Genomic DNA, 23463 nt, shown 5'->3' on the forward strand with positions numbered 1-23463 from the left:
GGCCAAGAATGTTGTATGGAGGCCTATGGCACAGAGTGGGCGCAATATGGTGGCGGGTTCTGCCTCAGCAGGAGGGATAGTGTTCTAGCAAAAGGACAGGAGCAGGGCAGGCACTCCTACTCTTGGTGCCAATTCTAGCCAATCGCAAAAGCCTCTCTTACTTGTGGACTTATGCATTTGTTTTTTTTAGGACGAATATTGTACTTATTTCCCTTTGGAATATCTTGCCTGGACAGTCCATATGGGCTCTCGAAAGCAATGTACTAACAAACAAACTGAAAATCGAACAACCGTTACGAATATAGATATTTTCATTTGAAATTCTAAATGAAATTTCATTGAATTTCCAAATTTCTAGGCTTAAGATCTTGAGAGCCTCAGGCTGTTCCATTTTCACCTATGGTGTCCACACTTCAGAAACTGGATCATGTGACTAAGCTCCGTGCCCAATGCGTTTTGTCAAAGCTGACTTCTTCCAAGAGATGAAACATGGTTTCATCACCTGTTGATCCTGCCAGTAGGTCCATTTTATTTCCACTTCCTTTAACATGCCACGCTTTGCAGCAAAACTGACAATAAGACTGCATTCACACCTGTGTGTTTGCAGAAGGCACGACACAAAAATATGCGTTTTGCCACACCTTTTCGGAAACACGCTGGAAACGTGCTGCAATTGTGCATTGCACTTCCAGTGCAATTTATTGTTAATGGCACCCAAAGCGTGGGTAACAGACACATGTTTTTCTGCGTGACAAAACGCACTACAAATGCACCAAAATGCACACTGAAAAACGCCAGATGATTCACAACCAAAAAGGTTCTAGAACTACTTTGAGGCATTTGAGCTCCTTTTAAATGGTGTATGGCAATGTGGTGTTACATGAGATTTGTTTTTTATTTCTTTTCAATGAGTATTGTAATATCGGTTGTGTATTGTGTGTGGGGTGGTTGTGGTAGGATTAGCGAGGGGAAATGGGAAGGCTTAGTGACTTTAGCATGCCAAGTAATCTGATGTGTCTCTACCTTCCTCCCTGTTCTGTTATCATTTTATATCCTGTGTTTATTGATGAGGATACATTGCCAGCCTGGATTATTGGACCTGGATTATGCCCTCTGTGGGTGCTAATAACTTTAATATTTAGTCGGCACATCTAGTAAGAGCAGATATTCAACTGAAGTGCATGTAGTGGTTCTGTGATTAGCACCCAAAAGCAATATTTTAGCTTTTGGTGGTTTCTAGAGTGTTAAACTGCTTCTGGTAGTTTCTTTTATCTCTCAGAGACTCATTATGAGGGGTTCCCACCATCCCTGCTCTGAGTTCCTAGGTCTGTATACCTGCTGTGCCCATGAGTGGTTCCCATCACCCCTGTGCTGAGTTCCTGGGTCTGTACCCCTGCTGTGCCCATTATGAGGGGTTCCCTCCATCCCTGAGCTGAGTTCCTGGGTTTGTACACCTACTGGGACATTATGAGGGGTTCCCAATATGCCTGGGCTGAGTTCCCAGATCTATACATCTGCTGTGCCCATTATGAGGGGTTCCCACCATCCCTGCACTGAGTTCCCAGGTCTGATCAACTGCTTGGCCCATTATGAGGAGTCCCCACCTTCCCTGTGACAAGTTTCTGGGTCTTCACACCTGTGCCCATTATGAAGGGTTCCCACCATCTCTGTGCTGAGTTTCCAGGTATGATCACCTGCTGTGCCCATTATGAGGGGTTCCCACTATCCCTGTGCTGAGTTCCTGGGTCTGTACACCTGCTGGGCCATTATGAGGGCTTCCTACCATCCCTGTGCTGAGTTCCCACATCTGTACATCTGCTTTGTCCATTATGAGAGGTTCTCACCATCCCTGTGCTGAGTTCCCAGGTCTTTACACCTGCTGTGCCCATTATGAGGGGCTGCCACCATCCTATGCAATTTTCAAGCCACAGAAGGAAGTGGTTGTAACCAGGGAATACTCAGCCTATGCTTCCCCAAGGCCATCCTCAGAGATGATAGGTCACACTAATAAAATGGCAAAACAGGAAGTACATCCGGTAGGCTGGGCACCATTTGTGAGTTTCAATGCTGTATTTATGTTAGATTGGAGGATTATTTTACAGACTCCTAAGATCCGAGCAAATCTTGCAGCATCCTAATATTATTGCTGAGACTAATCTTCCATAATATATCACCTACACACTATATGGAATTAGTCATAACCAAACAAGGTCACGCTGACTCATGACTGAACAAGGTCAAGCTGATGGAAATGTTGGAATATATCTGTACACCGTTATCTAACACAATCTAACATCAGATCCCACCAACCACACTTCTTATATGTGTTTAGATGAAGAATAACACAAATGGGCCCCATTTATCAACAAGGCCTATTTATACAAGCTGTTGTCACCCTCTAGCACACAGAAGGCTGGCTGATATTGGCAAGCCATGCTTGAAATCAGGAGCACCGTCCCAATGGATGAGCGAACCTGCCAGTGTTTGATTTGCTGAGGGGTCAGAGAATCCTGTTTGAAATTTGGTGAACCCAAAATTAATGGCGAAATCCACAGAAGTCTTAAGGCCCGTACACACGGTCGGACTTTTTGACAACAAACATGCAAATTAGCTGTTTTGGAGCAACATCCGACTGTGTGTACGCTCCATCGGACAAACTTTTTCTGTTTTCATCGGACTTTTGTTGGCTGTGCGAATGGACAAACTTTTTGACAACATAAGTCCGATGGAGCAAAGTCCGATCATGTGTACGCAAAAGCATCAGACTTTTGTACAAGGTACAAACACACATGCTCAGAACCAATGCAAAAGATCAGACAACAATACAGAAGTTGACCAAAGGTGGCGCTGGAGTCATTGAACGTCCTCTTTTAAAGTGTCGTCAGTACGTTGTGACGTCACTACGTTCGTGTTTGTTGTCAAAAAGTCAGATTGTGTGTATGCAATACAAACTTGTGGACCACGCCCTTTGTACAAAAGTCCACGGAAAAGTTTGTACAAAGTCCGACCGTGTGTATGAGGCTTTAGAGAGCCAATCATGTTAGTCAGTCCGGGTAATTTTCTGGGCCAAAAAGCAAACATGAGGAGCATGTGCCGATGCCCAAAAAAAACCCCCAACATACAATGTGAAGAGGGTCCTTTTCATGCAGCTTTGAGGGTGACATGGGAATGTGGCCAGGCCTTCTTGCCCACAAATGTGGCCAGGCCTTCTTGCCCACAAATGTGTTTCTGGAAGAATTGTCAAACATTCCCATAGACACACTCCTAAGCCTTGTGGCCAGCCTTCCCAGAAGAGTTGAGGCTGTTATAGCTGCAAAGGGTGGGCCAACTCAATATTGAACCCAACAGACGAAGACTGGGATACCATTAAAGTTCATGTGTGTTTAAAAGCGGGCATCCCAATACTTTTGGTAATATAGTGTATTTGGCTGCGAATATTTTTTTTCTTATAAAATTATCTTGGCTTACATACAGCAGCCCCAGAGAGACCACAAATAAAGCTGTATAAAAACTGGCCAGTAGCGGGACACTTTTAATGAGCAAGACTAGTCCCAGAGAAACATAATTGGTATGTGTTTTCCAACAAAAAATAAGATACAGCAGTACTGCAAATTGCCTATTATCAAGAAAGTTTTAATGAGCAAGGCTAGGCCAAAATGTATGAGAAAGAAAGGATACAGGCGGGTGTTTTATTCAAGAATTAAGAGCATGCAGATGATAATGCAGTTTGAAAAATTTACCAGTGGCAGGGAAGGTTTATTGAGCAACATTAGGTAGCAATGAAGGAACAGAGCACAGGCAGGTGTTTTCCTACATGAATTAGAAGACCACAGATAAAAGAAAAATTGGCCAATAGTGGGACTGTTTTAATGAGCAAGACTAGGTCCTAATGTACTAGAGAAACAGATCACAAGCGTTTTCCTACAGGAGATACGGCAGTGCACCAAGGCTATTATCAAGACTTTTTCAATGAACAAGGCTAGGCCAAAATGTACGAGAGACAAAGAACACAGGCAGATATTTTCATTCATGAATTAAGAGACCACAGATGATAAAGCAGTGGCAGGACAGTTTTACTGCACAACATTAGACAACAATGTACTAACAAAAAAAGGGTACAGGTAGATGTTTCCTAACACAGAATTAGAAGACCACTGGATGATAAAGCAGTGCAAAATTTGCTAGCGGTGTGACAATTTTATTGAGCAAGACTAGGCCAAAATATACAAGAGACACAGGTCATTAGGAGGTGTTTTATTTAGAATTAAGAGACTGCAAGTGATAAATCATAGGGAGCAATGCCGGGACAAGGTCATTCAGTGCCCAGGGTAAACATGCCAAACTGCGCCTACCTTCCCTTTAGGGTTAGCAGTGAGGTCGCTGACACTACTTCTGTCAGCCTTGTAACAAAAGCAACTGGCACAGGGCTCCGCCATACCTGCAATAAACCATTGTGCCCAGGGCAGCCGACCCTCCTGCCCACCCCTTGTCCTGGCCCTGCCAACCAAGGTGGCCAAAGGTATGTGGCAGGAGAGGATGGATAGTTAGGGTTAGCAGTGATGGATGGTTAGGGTTAACAGTGATGTCACTGTCACTACTCCTGTCAGCCTTGTAACAGAAGCAACTGGCACAAGGTGTCCCCTGCAATAAACCATTGCACCAAGGGCAGCCACCACTCCTGCCCATCCCTTGTCCCAGCCCTCATAGGAAGAGTGTGTGACAGGGTTATAACACAGGAGCCCTGTGCTACACAGGGGCAGACATTTATCACCCTTTAACAGAAAGTTAAAGTTACAAGGACCTTGGGGTTCATGATGGAGCCTGCGCCTGCCACAAAACAGTGACTTATATACGTGACAGCACAGAGCCAACCTCTATGCTGCCACATGTAAGCATACCACCACTAGGAAGGGGTTAATGAATGCTGCAGAGTTTAAAAAAAAATTATTTTCATAATAGAGTTCATATAAAATACATTTAAAATTAGCGTGTTTACCTACCATTCAGATGCACATTTTGACTCTGGAATTGATGTGTTATGGTCAGGGCTTTTTTCTCTCAGAGAACAGGTGCAGGTACTCCCCCTTTCCGTGTCCACCTCCGAGCACCGTCCCTTGGTTCCACCCTTTACCTAGAGAATGCAGAAAAGTATAAATCTTTGGTGCTAAGTAGTTGTTTGTATGGAATTTGCTAATGAAAGGCAGTAGATACAATAGATCCCTCCCAGCAACAATAGATCCCCACAAGAAAATATCCCCAGCAACAATAGATCCACCCCAGAAACAACAGACCTCCCAGTATCCAGCATCAATAGACTCTCTAGCAGCCAGAAACAATAGACCCCCTCCCTCAACTGTATATCTATCTGATAAAAAATTGCCCCCCCCCCCCAGCAATAATAGATCCTCTTAGCAACAATAGATCTCCCCAGTAACAATATATTCCTTCCAGAAACTATAAATAGCCCTAGCAACAATAGATCCCCTCAGAAACAATAGATCTCCCCTGCAACGCTAGATCCCTCCACGCAACAAAAGACCTCCCACAGGAAACTACCCCCGGCAACAATAGTTCCACTCCAGCAACAATAGATCTCCTAGCATCCAACATCAATAGACTCTCCAGCATGGCGGTGGCCCGTCCATAAGAGGCGCAGGGGCTACCCCTCTAATCTACATGCAGGGCACCGGTTGCATAGAGTTCTATGGGGTTGTCTTTTTTGTGAAGCACATGATTAGAGCCGGAGGCGCTAATTGGCTTAAAAAAGGGTGGGCTCGAGGAGCAGAGCACTGTGCCCCAAGCCCATCCACTTGTGACGATAGCGAATCAACATTTTCTATTGTCTTCCTGCTTCTCCTCCCATCCAATCAACACAGGAAGCGAGTCCTGAGACCACATTGGTTAGGAAGAGAAGCGACCAGATTGGGCAGGAAGAGAAATTGGGGAAGCTGCCAAAGCCGCCCGGGACCTGGATGGGGTAAGTGCCCGCAGGCGGGCTTGCGAGAGGGGCTGGCAAACGGGCAAGCGGGGCGGCAAACAAACCCCCCCCCCCCAAAAAAAAAAACAGCAGTCACCGCTCCAACAGACAGTATCAATAGACCCCTCCCTAAACAGTAAACTTCTATAATCAATAATTGCCCCCCTCAGAAACAATAGACCCCCCCCCCACCAACAGCAATAGTGCAATAATGCTGGAGGTGCCAGAACTGCGGCACTCCCGGTGAAACAAAATACCCTGGTTGTGGTCACCTGGAGCTGAGGGTCATGTTTTGCAGCAAGGGTCATCCTGTAGTCCTACCTGTTGATTTGCTAATGGCAATGAATGGTGAACAATGTGCACACAATGTGCTATCAGAACAATCTCATCACCAGCCCACATATTCTCTGCCTTCTATAATACGGGAACATTTTTATTCAGCGTTTTGTCTGACTGGAACACGCTGTCACTTTTTCCACCAGCATAATTCTGAGCAGAAGAAATCAGTATTTCCTGACCTTAGCTCCTAGATGAATGACCAAAACAAGTTTTCATGTCCCTAGGAAACCCAAACCAGTCAAGGAGGTCATTTTAACTGCTGGAATTTATCCATAAACTGTTATCCAATATCCATAGCTAGTAGTAGTTAGTCCCTTTTATCTGGACTTGTTCTATAATGTTGAAGAGGCTTATGGCTTGTCCAAGCCGGTTTGAAGACATTACGAAGCGTCACCACGAAACGTCTTCAACATTACAGAACTAGGTACACATTTGTTTCTGCCCTCCATAGTAAGATCTGCACATAACAGTGGCCGCCCTCCTTCATTACTATCAAAATATTAAAAAATATCTGTATTAAATATAAAGAAGTAAATCTTTAATACAGGTGTATGTTCCCTGCCTTCTATAATACAGGTGTATGTTCTGTACGTTCTATAATAAAGGTGTATGTTCTTTGCCTTCCATAATACAGATGTATGTTCTCGTCCTTCTATAATACAGGTGTTAGTTCTCTTCCTTCCATAATACAGGTGTATGTTCTCGTCCTTCTATAATACAGGTGTATGTTATCTGCCTTCTATAATACAGGTGTATGTTATCTGCCTTCTATAATACAGGTGTATGTTCTCTACCATCTATAATACAGGTGTATGTTCTCTTCCTTTCATAATACAGGTGTATGTTCTCTACCATCTATAATAAAGGTGTATGTTCTCTGCCTTCTATATTACAGGTGTATGTTCTCTACCATCTATAATACAGGTGTATGTTCTCTGCCTTCTATAATACAGGTGTATGTTCTCTGCCTTCTATATTACAGGTGTATGTTCTCTACCATCTATAATACAGGTGTATGTTCTCTGCCTTCTATATTACAGGTGTATGTTCTCTACCATCTATAATACAGGTGTATGTTCTCTGCCTTCTATATTACAGGTGTATGTTCTCTACCATCTATAATACAGGTGTATGTTCTCTGCCTTCTATAATACAGGTGTATGTTCTCGTCCTTCTATAATACAGGTGTATGTTATCTGCCTTCTATAATACAGGTGTATGTTATCTGCCTTCTATAATACAGGTGTATGTTCTCTACCATCTATAATACAGGTGTATGTTCTCTTCCTTTCATAATACAGGTGTATGTTCTCTGCCTTCTATATTACAGGTGTATGTTCTCTACCATCTATAATACAGGTGTGTGTTCTCTACCATCTATAATACAGGTGTATGTTCTCTACCATCTATAATAAAGGTGTATGTTCTCTGCCTTCTATATTACAGGTGTATGTTCTCTACCATCTATAATACAGGTGTATGTTATCTGCCTTCTATAATACAGGTGTATGTTATCTGCCTTCTATATTACAGGTGTATGTTCTCTACCATCTATAATACAGGTGTATGTTCTCTGCCTTCTATATTACAGGTGTATGTTCTCTACCATCTATAATACAGGTGTATGTTCTCTGCCTTCTATAATACAGGTGTATGTTCTCTACCTTCCATAATACAGGTGTATGTTCTCTACCATCTATAATACAGGTGTATGTTCTCTACCTTCCATAATACAGGTGTATGTTCTCTGCCTTCTATATTACAGGTGTATGTTCTCTACCTTCTATATTACAGGTGTATGTTCTCTACCTTCTATAATACAGGTGTATGTTCTCTACCTTCCATAATACAGGTGTATGTTCTCTACCTTCCATAATACAGGTGTATGTTCTCAGCCTTCTATAGTACAGGTGTATGTTCTCTGCCTTCTATATTACAGGTGTATGTTCTCTGCCTTCTATATTACAGGTGTATGTTCTCTACCTTCTATAATACAGGTGTATGTTCTCTACCTTCTATAATACAGGTGTATGTTCTCTACCTTCTATAATACAGGTGTATGTTCTCTACCTTCCATAATACAGGTGTATGTTCTCTACCTTCCATAATACAGGTGTATGTTCTCTACCTTCCATAATACAGGTGTATGTTCTCTACCTTCCATAATACAGGTGTATGTTCTCTACCTTCCATAATACAGGTGTATGTTCTCAGCCTTCTATAGTACAGGTGTATGTTCTCTGCCTTCTATAATACAGGTGTATGTTCTCTACCTTCTATAATACAGGTGTATGTTCTCTACCTTCTATAATACAGGTGTATGTTCTCTACCTTCCATAATACAGGTGTATGTTCTCTACCATCTATAATACAGGTGTATGTTCTCTACCTTCCATAATACAGGTGTATGTTCTCTACCTTCTATAATACAGGTGTATGTTCTCTGCCTTCTATATTACAGGTGTATGTTCTCTACCTTCTATAATACAGGTGTATGTTCTCTACCTTCTATAATACAGGTGTATGTTCTCTACCTTCCATAATACAGGTGTATGTTCTCTGCCTTCTATATTACAGGTGTATGTTCTCTACCTTCTATATTACAGGTGTATGTTCTCTACCTTCTATAATACAGGTGTATGTTCTCTACCTTCTATAATACAGGTGTATGTTCTCTACCTTCCATAATACAGGTGTATGTTCTCAGCCTTCTATAGTACAGGTGTATGTTCTCTGCCTTCTATAATACAGGTGTATGTTATCTGCCTTCTATAATACAGGTGTATGTTCTCTGCCTTCTATATTACAGGTGTATGTTCTCTACCTTCTATAATACAGGTGTATGTTCTCTACCCTCTATAATACAGGTGTATGTTCTCTACCTTCTATAATACAGGTGTATGTTCTCTACCTTCCATAATACAGGTGTATGTTCTCTACCTTCCATAATACAGGTGTATGTTCTCTACCTTCCATAATACAGGTGTATGTTCTCTACCTTCCATAATACAGGTGTATGTTCTCTACCTTCCATAATACAGGTGTATGTTCTCTACCTTCTATAATACAGGTGTATGTTCTCTACCTTCCATAATACAGGTGTATGTTCTCTACCTTCCATAATACAGGTGTATGTTCTCTACCTTCCATAATACAGGTGTATGTTCTCAGCCTTCTATAGTACAGGTGTATGTTCTCAGCCTTCTATAGTACAGGTGTATGTTCTCTACCATCTATAATACAGGTGTATGTTCTCAGCCTTCTATAATACTGGTGAATTTTGGTTTAGCGATTCATCTGACCGGACCATGCTGTCACTTTTTGCACCAGCATAGTCATTTGCAGAGAACCTAAATTCTCATATTTTTTAGTAAAACAAGTTTCCATGTTCTCAGGAAACCTCCGCCGGTCAAGACGGTGATTTTATTGCTGACCTCCACTTGTCATCTTCCTGTGTTGATCTTGTATCTGTTTACATTATTTGGTCTCTTCTCGGCAATAGCAAACTTTATCTCACCTTGAACCTTTCAATAATTCCCATAAAAGGGTTGAAGTTCAACTCCAAGCATTTCTACAGTGTATCCTTCCATCCACCTCTGAGATTAACACAGCTCTGCCACACAGCAGGCAGGGCTAAAGAACTGATTTTTTTCTCTCTGCTGCAGTTAATCTTACAGGTCTTGCCCATCCCCCAGCATATAACAGGACAGTGAAAGATGTAGTGGACTAATGCGCTCAATGCTTTCTCCCACTATCAGCATGCTTATTATGTTATGCTGATTATCCCCCTCCTAGTCTGAGCTCTGCTGTTCAAGGATTCCAGGAAGCTAATATCAAGTCAGATCAGAGCCAAATCTAGAGGGGTGCTGGGGAGGGCTGTGCCCCTCCCCCGATTTTAGTTGTCCCCCCCGTCTCTAAAAGTGTATCCACTGATCCATGAGCCAGTCTGACAGCTGATGTAAGGAGGCACTCTGAGGACAATCCATTTAAAGAGACACTGATGGGGACACCTGATGTTAAGGGGAACTCTTTATGGGGGCACCTGATGTAAAGGGGCACTCTTGATGGGGACACCTGATGTTAAGGGGAACTCTTGATGAGGACACCTGATGTAAGGGACCACTCTTGATGGGGACACCTGATGTAAGGGGGGACTCTTGATGGGGACACCTGCTGTATGGGGGCACTCTTGATGGGAGGGGGCACTCTTGATGGGGACACCTGCTGTAAGGGGGCACTCTTAATGGGGACACCTGCTGTAAGGTGGCACTCTTGATGGGAGGGGGCACTCTGATGGGGACACCTGATGTAAGGGGGCAGTCTTGATGGGAGGGAGCACTCTGATGAGGACACCTGATCTAAAGGGGCACTCTTGATGGGGACACCTGATGTAAGGGGGCACTCTTGATGGGAGGGGGCACTCTGATGGGGACACCTGATGTAAGGGGGCACTCTTAATGGGGACACCTGATCTAAATGGGCACTCTTGATGGGGACAACTAATGCAAGGGGGCACTCTTGATGGGGACACTTGATGTAAGGGGGCACTCTTGATGGGAGGGGGCACTCTGATGGGAACACCTGATGTAAGAGGGCACTCTTGATGTAAGGGGGCACTCTTGATGGGGGACACCTGATGTAAGAGTGCACTCTTGATGGGGACACCTGATCTAAGGGGGCACTCTTGATGGGGATGTAAGGGGGCACTCTTGATGGGGACACCTGATGTAAGGGGGGGCACTCTTGATGGGGACACCTGATGTAAGGGGGCACTCTTGATGTGGACACCTGATATAAGGGGGTGAAGGTTCTGTTTAATAGTGTTTTCTAGGTCCTGACACTGTGTGATAGACTGTTGGGTGACTCTTGATGGGGACACCTGATGTAAGGGGGCACTCTTGATGGGGACACCTGATGAAAAGTGGCACTCTTGATGGGGAAACCTGATGTAAGGAGGCACTCTTGATGGGCACACCTGATGTAAGGGGGGCACTCTTGATGGGGACACCTGATGTAAGGGGGGCACTCTTGATGGGGACACCTGATGTAAGGGGGTACTCTTGATGTGGACACCTGTTGTAAGGGGGCACTCTGATAAGTAGTCGTAATGTAAGGCGAGATTCTGATATAAGGGGGCGAAGGTTCTGTTTAATAGTGTTTTCTAGGTCCTGACACTGTGTGATAGACTGTTGGGTGACTCTTGATGGGGACACCTGATGTAAGGGGGCACTCTTGATGGGGACACCTGATGAAAAGTGGCACTCTTGATGGGGAAACCTGATGTAAGGAGGCACTCTTGATAGGCACACCTGATTTAAGGGGGGCACTATTGATGGGGACACCTGATGTAAGGGGGGCACTCTTGATGGGGACACCTGATGTAAGGGGGCACTCTTGATGGGGACACCTGATGTAAGGGGGCACTCTTGATGTGGACACTTGTTGTAAGGGGGCACTCTGATAAGTAGTCGTAATGTAAGGCGAGATTCTGATATAAGGGGGCGAAGGTTCTGTTTAATAGTGTTTTCTAGGTCCTGACACTGTGTGATAGACTGTTGGGTGACTCTTGATGGGGACACCTGATGTAAGGGGGCACTCTTGATGGGGACACCTGATGTAAGGGGGTACTCTTGATGGGGACTGTGATGGGGACAACTGATGTAAAGGGACACTCTTGATGGGGACACCTGATGTAAGGGGGTACTCTTGATGGGGACACCTGATGTAAGGGGGGCACTCTTGATGGGGACACCTGATGTAAGGGGGCACTCTTGATGTGGACACCTGTTGTAAGGGGGCACTCTGATAAGTAGTCATAATGTAAGGCGAGATTCTGATATAAAGGGGCGAAGATTCTGTTTAATATTGTTTTCTAGGTCCTGACACTGTGTGATAGACTGTTGGGTGACTCTTGATGGGGACACCTGATGTAAAGTGGCACTCTTGATGGGGACACCTGATGTAAGGGGGTACTCTTGATGGGGACTGTGATGGGGACAACTGATGTAAAGGGACACTCTTGATGGGGACACCTGATGTAAGGGGGTACTCTTGATGGGGACTCTGATGGGGATAACTGATGTAAAGGGGCACTCTTGATGGGGGCACCTGATGTAAGGAGGCACTCTTGATGGAGATGTAAAGGGGCACTCTTGATGGGGGACACCTGAGGTAAGGGGGCACTCTTGATGTAAGGGGGCGCTCTTGATGGGGACACCTGATCTAAGAGGGCACTCTTGATGGGGATGTAAGGGGGCACCCTTGATGGGGACACCTAAGGTAAGGGGGCAATCTTGATGTAAGGGGGCGCTCTTGATGGGGACACCTGATCTAAGAGGGCACTCTTGATGGGGATGTAAGGGGGCACTCTTGATGGGGATGTAAGGGGGCACTATTGATGGGAACACCTGATGTAAGGGGGCACTCTGATGAGCAGTCATAACGTAAGGCGGGACTCTGATATAAGGGGGCGCAGGTTCTGTTTAATAATGTTTTCCAGGTGCTGACACTTTGTGATAGACTGTCGGGTGACTCACACTGTGTTGACATTATTACTTTTTTTCTGCACTGATCAGATAGTGTGGATCCGGCCCTGAGTCAAATTCAGGTACTTTCACTGCTTGCATTTGAATGAATACATTTTACATGATTACAGAGCTGCATTAATTTGCAATACCGTAGTTTTAACTTCACCCTCACCGAGTAAGAAGACTTGGAGAGAAATGTCTTTTCCACCCACAAGAAATGAGAACAAATATCCTTTGTAATGTATCAGGTTGAAATAAACAACATTGGGTTCTACTTCTGGGTCTTTTTTTTTTTTTTGTGAGTTGACGCTGTCTGCGGATGTTGTCAAGTCAGCAAGTTGCCATACTGTCCTTAGGGACTGGGTCTCTGTCCTTTGCATGAAGTTACATTTAAGACACTGCACAGGTTCCTCTTCATCCTCTGTTAGAGCCTTGGGTCTAATCCCATTGTTGGAGGGTGTTGAAGCTTACTCGGGGATATGGACCTGCTCCTCTTCTCCTTCTCATCACAGCATTCAGACTGGACCATTGGGCATTCAGGCCTGAGCACTGCACCCTACGAGGAAGGGGGAGAAGATCCTATGATCCTCCATATCTTGAAGTACCAAGAAGGGTGGCTGTGGGGTGGAGGTGGGGTGGAGGTGGGAGCAATAATGCCCTAGTACAGTGATGGCGAACCTTGGCACCCCAGATGTTTTGGAACTACATTTCCCATGATGCTCATGCACTCTGCAGTGTAGTTGAGCATCATGGGAAATGTAGTTCCAAAACATCTGGGGTGCCAAGGTTCGCCATCACTGCCCTAGTACATCCAGGGAGAGAAGGTCTGCTTTAAGGGGTCATTGGGTAGATGGGGGGAGGGTGCGCCTATAAAAGAACCTCTTTGCCCTAAATGGGGAAAGTGACAGGTTCTCTTTAACGATTAAAATGCAAAGTAACACTTCTGGCAGTTTTGTACTATTTTACTACCATTGTGTGATCTGGAAATCCCCCTTAAAGGGAAATCAGTCACATGTGAAAAAAAAGGCAGTGCTGAAAACTGAAACAATGCAGATGTCATTTTTTCCACTGAGTAATCGGCAGTGGAAAATAAGTTAGGTGTCTGCTAAGTACAAACAGTAGGTGTCTCTGTACTGGAAAGTATCATGGAGCTCTAGATTCTAGTTTGGCCCTGGAAACTTTATTGAACACCGTGACACCGTAGCATTAAAGTGTATCCAAATCCAAGAACAAAAATATAATACTGTATATTGCAGATTACCATACCTCAGATGTGGTGGCTGCATTCGTTTTCAAGCTTTTCCCCCCCTTTATATTAATCTGTTGATCCTGCCAATAACACACTTCCTGTCCCAGGGTGGCAACACTTACTTGTGCTTATCTATAGGAAAGCAGTGTTGTCAACCTAGGGCAGAGAGGTGTGTTAGGACTACAGAACACCTCCTATCGTCTTCTTTATTTCAGTGGGGAAGTGTTCTGTTGCTCGCAGAGATATCTGGGAGCAATGTAACTGATAAGATTGCACAGGAACTTAACAGCGCACTACATTCATGGCAGGATCAACAGGCATTTTTTTTGCACTTATCGGAGAAATAGAAATACAAGACACTTCCACTGGAATATTTTGCGCACCACAAGGGAGCAAATAGGAGAAGATCATTCTCGGGGTTCACATACACTTTACCTCTGAGGCTTAATGACTTGAGAAATTATCATCCCAAATAAACAGAAATACACATTAAAGGTCATAGATATTCTTAAAAGATTGTTTGTGGGTGATAAACCCACCTGACCGTCTCTTCTGTCTTCTAGGGGTCTGTGCACCTGCTGTGCCCATTATGAAGGGTTTCCCGCCATCCCTGTGCTGAGATCCCAGGTCTGTAACCTGCTGTACCCACTATGAGGGGTTCCCACCATCCCTATGCTGAGATCCCAGGCCTGTGCACCTGCTGTGCAAAGTATGAGGGGTTCTCACCATCCTGGGTCTGTATCCGTGATGTGCCCACTATGAGGGGTTCCCACCATCCCTGTGCTGAGTTCTTGGGTCTGTACACCTGCTGTACCCATTATGAGGAGTTCCCAACATCCCTATGCTGAGTTCCTGGGTCTGTATCCATGATGTGCCCACTATGAGGGGTTCCCACCATCCCTGTGCTGAGTTCTTGGGTCTGTACACCTGCTGTACCCATTATGAGGGGTCCCACCATCCCTGTGTTGAGTTCACGGGTCTGTACACCTGCTGTGCCAATTCTAAGGGGTTCCCACTATCCCTGTGCTGAGTTCCCAGGTCTGTACACCTACTGTGCCCATTATTAGGGGTCCTACCATCCCTGTGCTGCATTCCTGGGTCTGTTCATCTGCTATGCCCATTCTAAGGGGTTCCCGCCATCCCTGCACTGAGTTCCCAGGACTGTACACCTACTGTGCCCATTATGATGGGGTCCCACCATCCCTGGGTCTGTTCATCTGCCGTGCCCATTATGAGAGGTTCTCACCATCCCTGTGCTGAGTTCCCAGGTCTGTAACCTGCTGTACCCATTATGTGAGGTTCCCGCCATCCCTATGCTGAGATCCCAGGCCTGTGCACCTGCTGTGCCCATTATGAGGGGTTTCCAACATCCCTGTGTTGAGTTTCTGGGTCTGCACATCTGCTGTGCCCATTATAAGAGGTTCCCACCATCCTTGCACTGAATGCCCATGTCTGCACACCTGCTTTGTCCATTCTAAGAGGTTCCCACTATCCCTGCATTCCTAGATTCAGGAGGAGCTGGGAACACAAAAGGGTGCTCAGGAACACCCAAAACTCTCAGATGGACAGGAGCAGAGCCGGCAAAATGACGCTATTGGCAAATCACATGGACCAGGGACTGACTTAGTCTATCGGCCTCTACCAAAATCTGAATGATCACTTTTGAGCAGACTAACCCTCTCAGCTATAATGCCAGAGCTGTGTGTTTTTCTCAGCAGTGTCTCTAAAATACATATATATATATATATTATATATATATATATATATATATATATATATATATATATATATATATATATATATGGCTTGAGAACAATACACTCAAGAAGTGAGAACAGAAATGTGCTGAACTCAGGGTATCCAGGACACTCAGGAAGCTAGGGGTGGACTCAGCCCACCAGGCTTCGCCTAGAATGAAAACAACCCTTTTTAGGTGGACTGATCCTTTAATTGTATACAGAGCAATCTTCCTCTCCATCTGTGGATTACAGGTCACAATGGCATTCCTTTATGGACTAGATGTGTATATATACCAGTTACCAGGAGGACTGCAAAAGGAGGTGCACCCTCCAGGTACGAGTCTGACAAGTACCCCCTGGGCTATGGATTCCTCCCTTGCAGTCAGCTGTACCAGGCTGGGCGTTCCAATACACGCCTATGACATTCCTGAAATCCTGCACATCAAACAGCTACTGGGGATGAGCGCGCCGGGAGGGGGCATTCCATGAAGACTGTACAGTAATGAGAACCACATTGCATGCCGGCTGTGCAACCATGATACAGGCCATACCGAACATAGCAAGACAATGCTAAACAGGAGTCCGATAAATCAGCGACATGTCGAAGAGAAACTCCACCCTTACTATCAAAAGTACAATTTCGAAAAAAAAAAATTGAGATAAGTGACGTAGAAATCCCAAGAGGCAAATCGCAGGACTGCGCACAGAAACGCCTCAACGGACTGATCCGTGGCATTCCTGTGCATGAGCAAGGTCCAAGAACGTCATTCTTACCCAAGGCCTCATTGATATATATGGGCGATTCAGTACCATGGCAAAATGGCACAACGGATGTTTGGATGTGTGGCATGCATCTCCAATGGCATCCCAGATGCGGCATGGTTTTCCAGCGATTGTCGCACAAGAACCGCGGCAAAACACGAGAGTAGAAATCGCTCCTGGCTCAGGGCCAAAATTTGGTCCCAGAGCTTCTTTTGAGCGACATTCACACATAGGGCAGCAGCCCATTTAAGTGAATGGGCTGCCCTATGTGCGACACGCATTCCCACATGAGAATCACGCTAACAAAATCGTAAAGGAAATCTAAACTAACTAAGAGTGTGAAAAGAGCCTAGGCCTTTTATGGCGAAAAAAAAAATATTTACCTTAATTTTTATTTAGTTTTTTGCAATTCTGTTATAGGCAGGGGGAGGAAGTAGTGGTGGGGAATTTGCACCATTTATACTAATGCGCCAAAAAAAACAAAAAAAAAACATGAATCCTAATGCATGTTCCTGTCGAAGGCAACATGCATCAGAAATGGGAAAGCTGCAACACTTAGTAGAAATGTTGCAAGTTATGTGAGCTATAATTAAAAAGATTGTGGCCCAGTAAACTATCAGCAGTACATAATTGAAATAGTGCAGATTGCGAAATTTTTACGAGGATTTTCCTGTGGAATGCAACGGGTGTTAGAAATATGAGAATCCCCCATTTTACTATTTGCCTGGCATGTTAAAAAAGCAAACCAAAAAAAAACGGCTAAGTGGTTAGCACGTCCGCCTGTCAGGACTAGGGTCGTCTGTTCAATTGAAAACCACGGCACTACCTGCACAGAGTTTGCATGTTCTGTCTGTGTGGGTTTCCTCTGGATACTCTCGTTTCCTCCCACACTCCAAAGACATGCTGGTAGGTTACTTGTCTCCTGTCTAAAATTGGCCATAGTGTGAATGTGCGTTAAGGACCTTTAATTGTAAGCTCTTTGAGGGTAAAAACTTATCTGAATGTACAATACTGTATATATGTAAGTAAAGCACTGTGTAAATTGATGGCACTATATAAGTACCTGAAATAAAAAAAATAAGATTGCAAATATTTTGGGCGCATAGAAAAAGCACACCAGTGGGTGGTGCAGAACGCCTTATAAACTATGGTCACTGTGACTAGGGACGAGCTCAGGGTTCAGTCCGAATACAACTTTGACCGGTCAAGCATTCCTCTAAAGTTGAGAACTGGAGCACTTCAGAAAGTTCCCAGGTTTGGACCTGGCTGTAAGGTTGAGGAGCACAGTTGGACACTTCAGAATGTTCTCAGGTATGAACCTGGCTCTAAAGTTGGGCACTTCAGAAAGTTCCCAGGTATGGACCAGTGCTCTAAGGTTGAGGAGCACAGTTGGGCACTTCAGAAAATTCCCAGGTATGAGCCTGGCTCTAAAGTTGGGCACTTCTCAAAGTTCCCAGGTATGGACCTGGCTCTAATATTCAGTAACACAGTTGGCACTTCAGAAAGTTCCCAGGTATGGACCATTGCTCTAAGGTTGAGGAGCACAGTTGGGCACTTCAGAAAGTTCCCAGGTATGAGCCTGGCTCTAAAGTTGGGCACTTCAGAAAGTTCCCAGGTATGGACCTGGCTCTAATGTTAAGTAACACAGTTGGGCACTTCAGAAAGTTCCCAGGTATGGACCATTGGTCTAAGGTTGAGGAGCACAGTTGGGCACTTTAGAAAGCTCCCAGGTATGGACCATTGGTCTAAGGTTGAGGAGCACAGTTGGGCACTTTAGAAAGCTTCCAGGTATGGACCTAGCTTTAAGGTTGAGGAGCACAAATGGACACATCAGAAAGTTCCCAGGTATGGGCCTGGCATTGAGGTTGAGCAGCACAGTTGGGCAGGATCCACAAAGAGAGTGAAGCAGCCCAGAAGTACAAGTGACTGCTGCATGTTCATCCCCTTCTTCACTATTCACTAACCTTCATTAGCCATCTCTCCCCACCGCAGAACTGTCCAGGTTGGGCACTTCAGAAAGCACCTACGTATGGACCTGGTTCTAAGGTTGAGGAGCACAATTGGGCACTTTAGAAAGTTCCCAGGTATGGACCTGACTCTAAGGTTGAAGAGCACATCATTAATACTCTCTGTATATAGGCATTACTGTGCTCCTCTATAACAGGCATCTGGACTTGTCTCTATATTGGCGACATATGAAGGTACAGGATGGGGGCTTTGAACAGACCATCAATTAGACGGTTACACAGTTAGAAGCACTCTTCCATCTGGTGCTGGGAGGGGGAGGGAGGTATGGCTCGTCTGTTGTGCCAGGCTTACCCGGCAGATATATTTAGGCCTCTCTCTTGCAGTACTTTGTCACACAGGAAGTAAAGTTAAAAGCGCTGTCACATCGATGACATATCGTGCACCAGATCACAGAACAATTCCCACAAAGCTCACTATGAAGCTGGTGCCTAACACTTTTCTGGTTGCAGCACCTGCACTAAGCCACGTTCTCTACACATAGTCCTAAACCGAAAATAACTGTAAAAATCCCACGATGCTTCAGGCACTATTAAATTAACCAACATTAGATATCTAACAATTAGATGAACAGTGCCCTTCTGCTTTCACATGACATCATGTCTGAGTACTACATCCATGAGTGTTTGCTGCCGACCTGGATTGACCTAGTAACTACTACTCTCTTGCTTACCGCCTGGCTTACTCTCTGCCTGGAACTGGCTACGCTTTTGCCTGCTGTCAGCCATGACCCTTGCCTACACCTGACTTCTCTTTTGCCTGCCACCTGCCTTAACCCCTGCCTGGACCTGACTACTCTCAGTCCTGCTGTCTGCCCCGACCTCTGCCTAGACCCAACTACACTCTTGCTTGCTGCCTCCCACAACCTCGCCTGGATCTGACTACTCTTTTGCCTGCCACATCCCTTGCCTGGACCTGACTACTCCTTTGCCTGCCACCAGCCACAACCCCTACCTGGACCAGTCTACTCTTTTGCCTGCCACATGCTGCAACCCCTGCCTAGACCTGCATACTCATTTTTATGCTGCCTGTCAAGACCCCTGCCTGGACCTGACTACTCTCTTGCTTGCCGCTGACACAACCCCTGCCTGGACCTGACTACTTCTTTACCTGCCACCTGCCACAACCCCTGCCTGGAATTGTTTATGTTTTTCCCTGCTGCCTGTCACAACCCCTGCCTGGAGCGGTCTACTTTCCTGTCTGCTGCCTGTCATGACACCTACCTAGATCTGACAACTCTTTTGCCTGTTGCCTTCAACAACTGCTGCCTGGACCTGATTACTCTTTTGTCTACCACCTGTCATGCCTCCTGCCTGCACCTGGCTCCTTTTTTGTTTCCCCCCTTCCACAACCTTTGCCTAGACATGACTATTCTTTTATCTGTCACCTGCCATGACCTCTCCCTGTTCCTAACTACTCCTGCAATTACCCCTGCCTGGACCTGGCTAATCTTTTAGCTGCCACCAGCCTTAACCCCTTTCCTTAACCCTTAACCAGCCTTAACCCCTTTCTGGAGCCAACTACTCTCATGCCTGCTGCCTGCCAGGACCTATGCCTAAATCTGGCTACTTTTTGCCTGCAACGACCTCTACCTGGACCTGACTACTCTTTTGGCTGCTGCCTGCAACAACACCTGCTTGGCCTTGACTACTCTTTTGCCTGCCGTCTGATACAACCCCTGCTTGCACCTGCTTCCCCTTTTGCCTACCATAACCTCTGCCTGGTCCTGACTACTCTCTTGCTTGCCGCTGACACAACCCCTGCCTGGACCTGACTAATCCTTTACCTGCCACAACCCCTGCCTGGAACTGCTTACTCTTTTCCCCGCTGCCTGTCACAACCCCTGCCTGGAGCGGTCCACTCTCCTGTCTGCTGCCTGCCATGACACCTACCTAGATCTGACAACTCTTTACCTGTCGCCTTCAACAACTGCGGCCTGGACCCGATTACTCTTTTGCCTACCACCTGTCATGCCTCCTTCCTGCACCTGGCTCCTTTTTTGTTTGCCCCCTTCCACAACCCTTGCCTAGACATGACTATTCTTTTATCTGTCACCTGCCATGACCTCTGCCCGTTCCTAACTACTCTCTTATCTCTGACCAGGCTATGACCTCTGCCTGGACCTGACTACTCTCTTGCCTGCTGCCTGCAATTGCTCCTGCCTGGACATGACTCATCTTTTAGCTGCCACCTGCCTTAACCCCTTCCCGGAGCTAACTACTCTCATGCCTGCTGCCTGCCAGGACCTCTGCCTAAATCTAGCTACTTTTTGCCTGCAACAACCTCTACCTGGACCTGACTACTTTTTTTGCCTGCGGCCTGCTGCCTGCAACAACACCTGCTTGGCCCTGACTACTCTTTTGCCTGCCGCCTGATACAACCCCTGCTTGCACCTGCTTCCCCTTTTGCCTGCCATGACCTCTGCCTGGTCCTGACTACTCTCTTGCTTGCCGCTGACACAAGTCCTGCCTGGATCTTACTACTCCTTTACCTGCCTGGAACTGCTTACTCTTTTCCGTGCTGCCTGTCACAACCCCTGCCTGGAGCGGTCTACCACCTGCTATGACCTCTGTCTGGACCTGACTACACTCTTGCTTGCTGCCTGCAATGATTCTTGCTTGGACCTGACTATTCTTGCTTGGACCTAAATGCTCTCCTGCATGCTGACTGCCATGACCCCTGCCTGGACCTGACTATTCTTTTTTGCCACTTGCCTGGACCTGAGTACTCTTTTGTCTACCTCGGTGTGAACCGTCAGCACATCTATGCTAGTGTGCGCAGATGACAATCCACAGCAAATATTGAAATGGCGAATGTGACTAAGACCCCAACCCTCAGGCTTTGATGGAAGGTCATCTGTGGACATTCAGATGTTCTATCCTTCTTATGAGCTTTATGTACAGGCTGGATCACTTCTTGCTTTATGAGTATTATTCTTGTTTTATTACAATAAACAATAGTATGGATTTCACAAATCCAGTGGGCTTCCAATTGTTGCATAGTTGTGTACACAGTTGCTCATTGCCCGGGACATTCCAAGCTTTGGAAATTTGTTCCATCAGCCCCACTTTTCAGTAAAACAGAATCATACTATAAAATTCCTCTTTAAAATAAATTTGATTCATTTTACAGAAGTTATTAATGCTTCACTGGTGTTCGAAGAATTAAAAGAGAAGTAGGACCAAAACTCTTTTGGGCCATACTTCCTCTCTGGGTCACGGGAGTGCACTTAAGCTGAGCTCACAGAGTCAGTCCAGGCCCTGGAGGGATTCCGGCAATAATCTCGGGCCCCACCATAATAGCTGAACCGGCAGCTGGCTCAGCCTCTCAGCGCACCGGTGAAAGCCTGGGCCTGCTGTTCCCACCCCCTCCACAGACTGGCGCTCCAGTGAGCACTGGAGGGGAAAAGCAGAGAGCCAGGGACTGACAGTCACCAGCTCTCTGCTCACTGAAGACCAAGAACTGAGCAATCAATGTATGCTGAATGTTATCAATGACATTGTTTCCTGTTCATCACTGAGGACTACAGAACCCCATGTCTCTAAGAAGAGAGGGGGAATGTTCTGTAGTCCTATCCCTGTTTTTCTACAGATTTAATGAAAGAAAGAAAAACAAGAGTGCCGATCCAAAGAACAGCTTAACCAATATATACCGTATATACTAGGGTTGCACCGATACTGGTATCAGTGCTGGTACTAAGCATCTGTACAATTATTGGAACTTGTACAAATGTTCCGATACCAGAAACCGGCCCGGTTCTTTCAGCTGTCAGCGGGATTCCCCGATATAACTGCTGAAATGTAAAACAAATAAATAAAATAAAAAAATAAAAATAAAAAAAAAGAAGCCAGCAATTATCATTTGTTAAAGTGGTTGTAAACCGCAGCTGGTTGAAAAACAAGAACACCTGTAAGGCAATATTGTTTCATAATATTTTTTCATAATATTATTTCATGTATTTCATAATACTACCGGTAGCACATTATGAAAGTGCTGGGCTGTCACTGCTGAGAGGGCTAACATGTTCCCCTGATCTTTCTTCCAGGTTTGCGCGCTCCAGCTATGTGATTGGCCGGAGACGCAATCACGCCACTTCCGTGCATGCACATGGGAGCCCTCGGTTCTGCCACAAAGCTCTGAAGGTCTGGCAAGGTATGCCGGACCTTCAGAGCGCATGCGCCGGTGATGTAACTGGCTGAATTTTACCTACAGGTAAGCCTTAATATAGGCTTACCTGTAGGTAAAAATGACCAAGCGGGGTTTACTACCACTTTAAGGATGCAGTGGCGACTTATTCAGCTTTCAGTGGGGTTCCATTGTTGACAGCTGAAGTGTAAAGAAAGTCCCAGCAATGGAGCTGTAAAAAAAAAAAAGCAGCTGGTCAATGTTTATCAACAACATTGCTCAGCCGCTGAAACAGAAAGATAAAGAGAATTTTTTTTATCTTTGTATCTTTCTGTTTCTTCAACTATAGAACGAAGGGATGAACTTTGATCTGCAGATAAAATCAGTTTAAAGCAACCTGTCAAGTAAAAAAAAAATATATATATATATATATATATATATATATATATTTTTTAATAATTATTCCCGTTTTAACCTCTTATTAACCCTTACTCGTTATTCTTCTTCTCCATTTAAATATTATTTTTCTGCTGATTTTTTGTTCACTTCTATTTTATAAACTATCAATAATTAAAAAAAATTTTTTTTGCTTTGTTCATTAATATTTTTACACCTTTAACATATATTTACACGTTTCACATTGAAAAAAAAATGCAAAATAAATAAAAAAATGTAATTTGTAAATAACTTTTAAATGCTTTATACCATTGCTGACAGCTG

General features: G+C 45.0%; 1 protein-coding gene across 3 annotated transcripts in view; it reads right to left on the minus strand.

Annotated features, from left to right (window-relative positions):
* PTK2B (protein tyrosine kinase 2 beta) overlaps positions 1–23463 on the minus strand; it is a 236739-nt gene that overhangs the window by 198519 nt on the left and 14757 nt on the right. For all 3 annotated transcript variants that reach the window (XM_077489230.1, XM_077489227.1, XM_077489229.1), the window contains exon 2: positions 5001–5131. The gene's annotated coding sequence lies outside the window, so the exon portion shown is untranslated. The remainder of the gene's footprint in view (positions 1–5000; positions 5132–23463) is intronic.

This window comes from Lithobates pipiens, unplaced genomic scaffold (genome assembly GCF_037356315.1).
Source record: "Lithobates pipiens isolate NorthernLeopardFrog02 unplaced genomic scaffold, aLitPip1_a1.2 Scaffold_18, whole genome shotgun sequence".
NCBI classification, from domain to species: domain Eukaryota; kingdom Metazoa; phylum Chordata; class Amphibia; order Anura; family Ranidae; genus Lithobates; species Lithobates pipiens.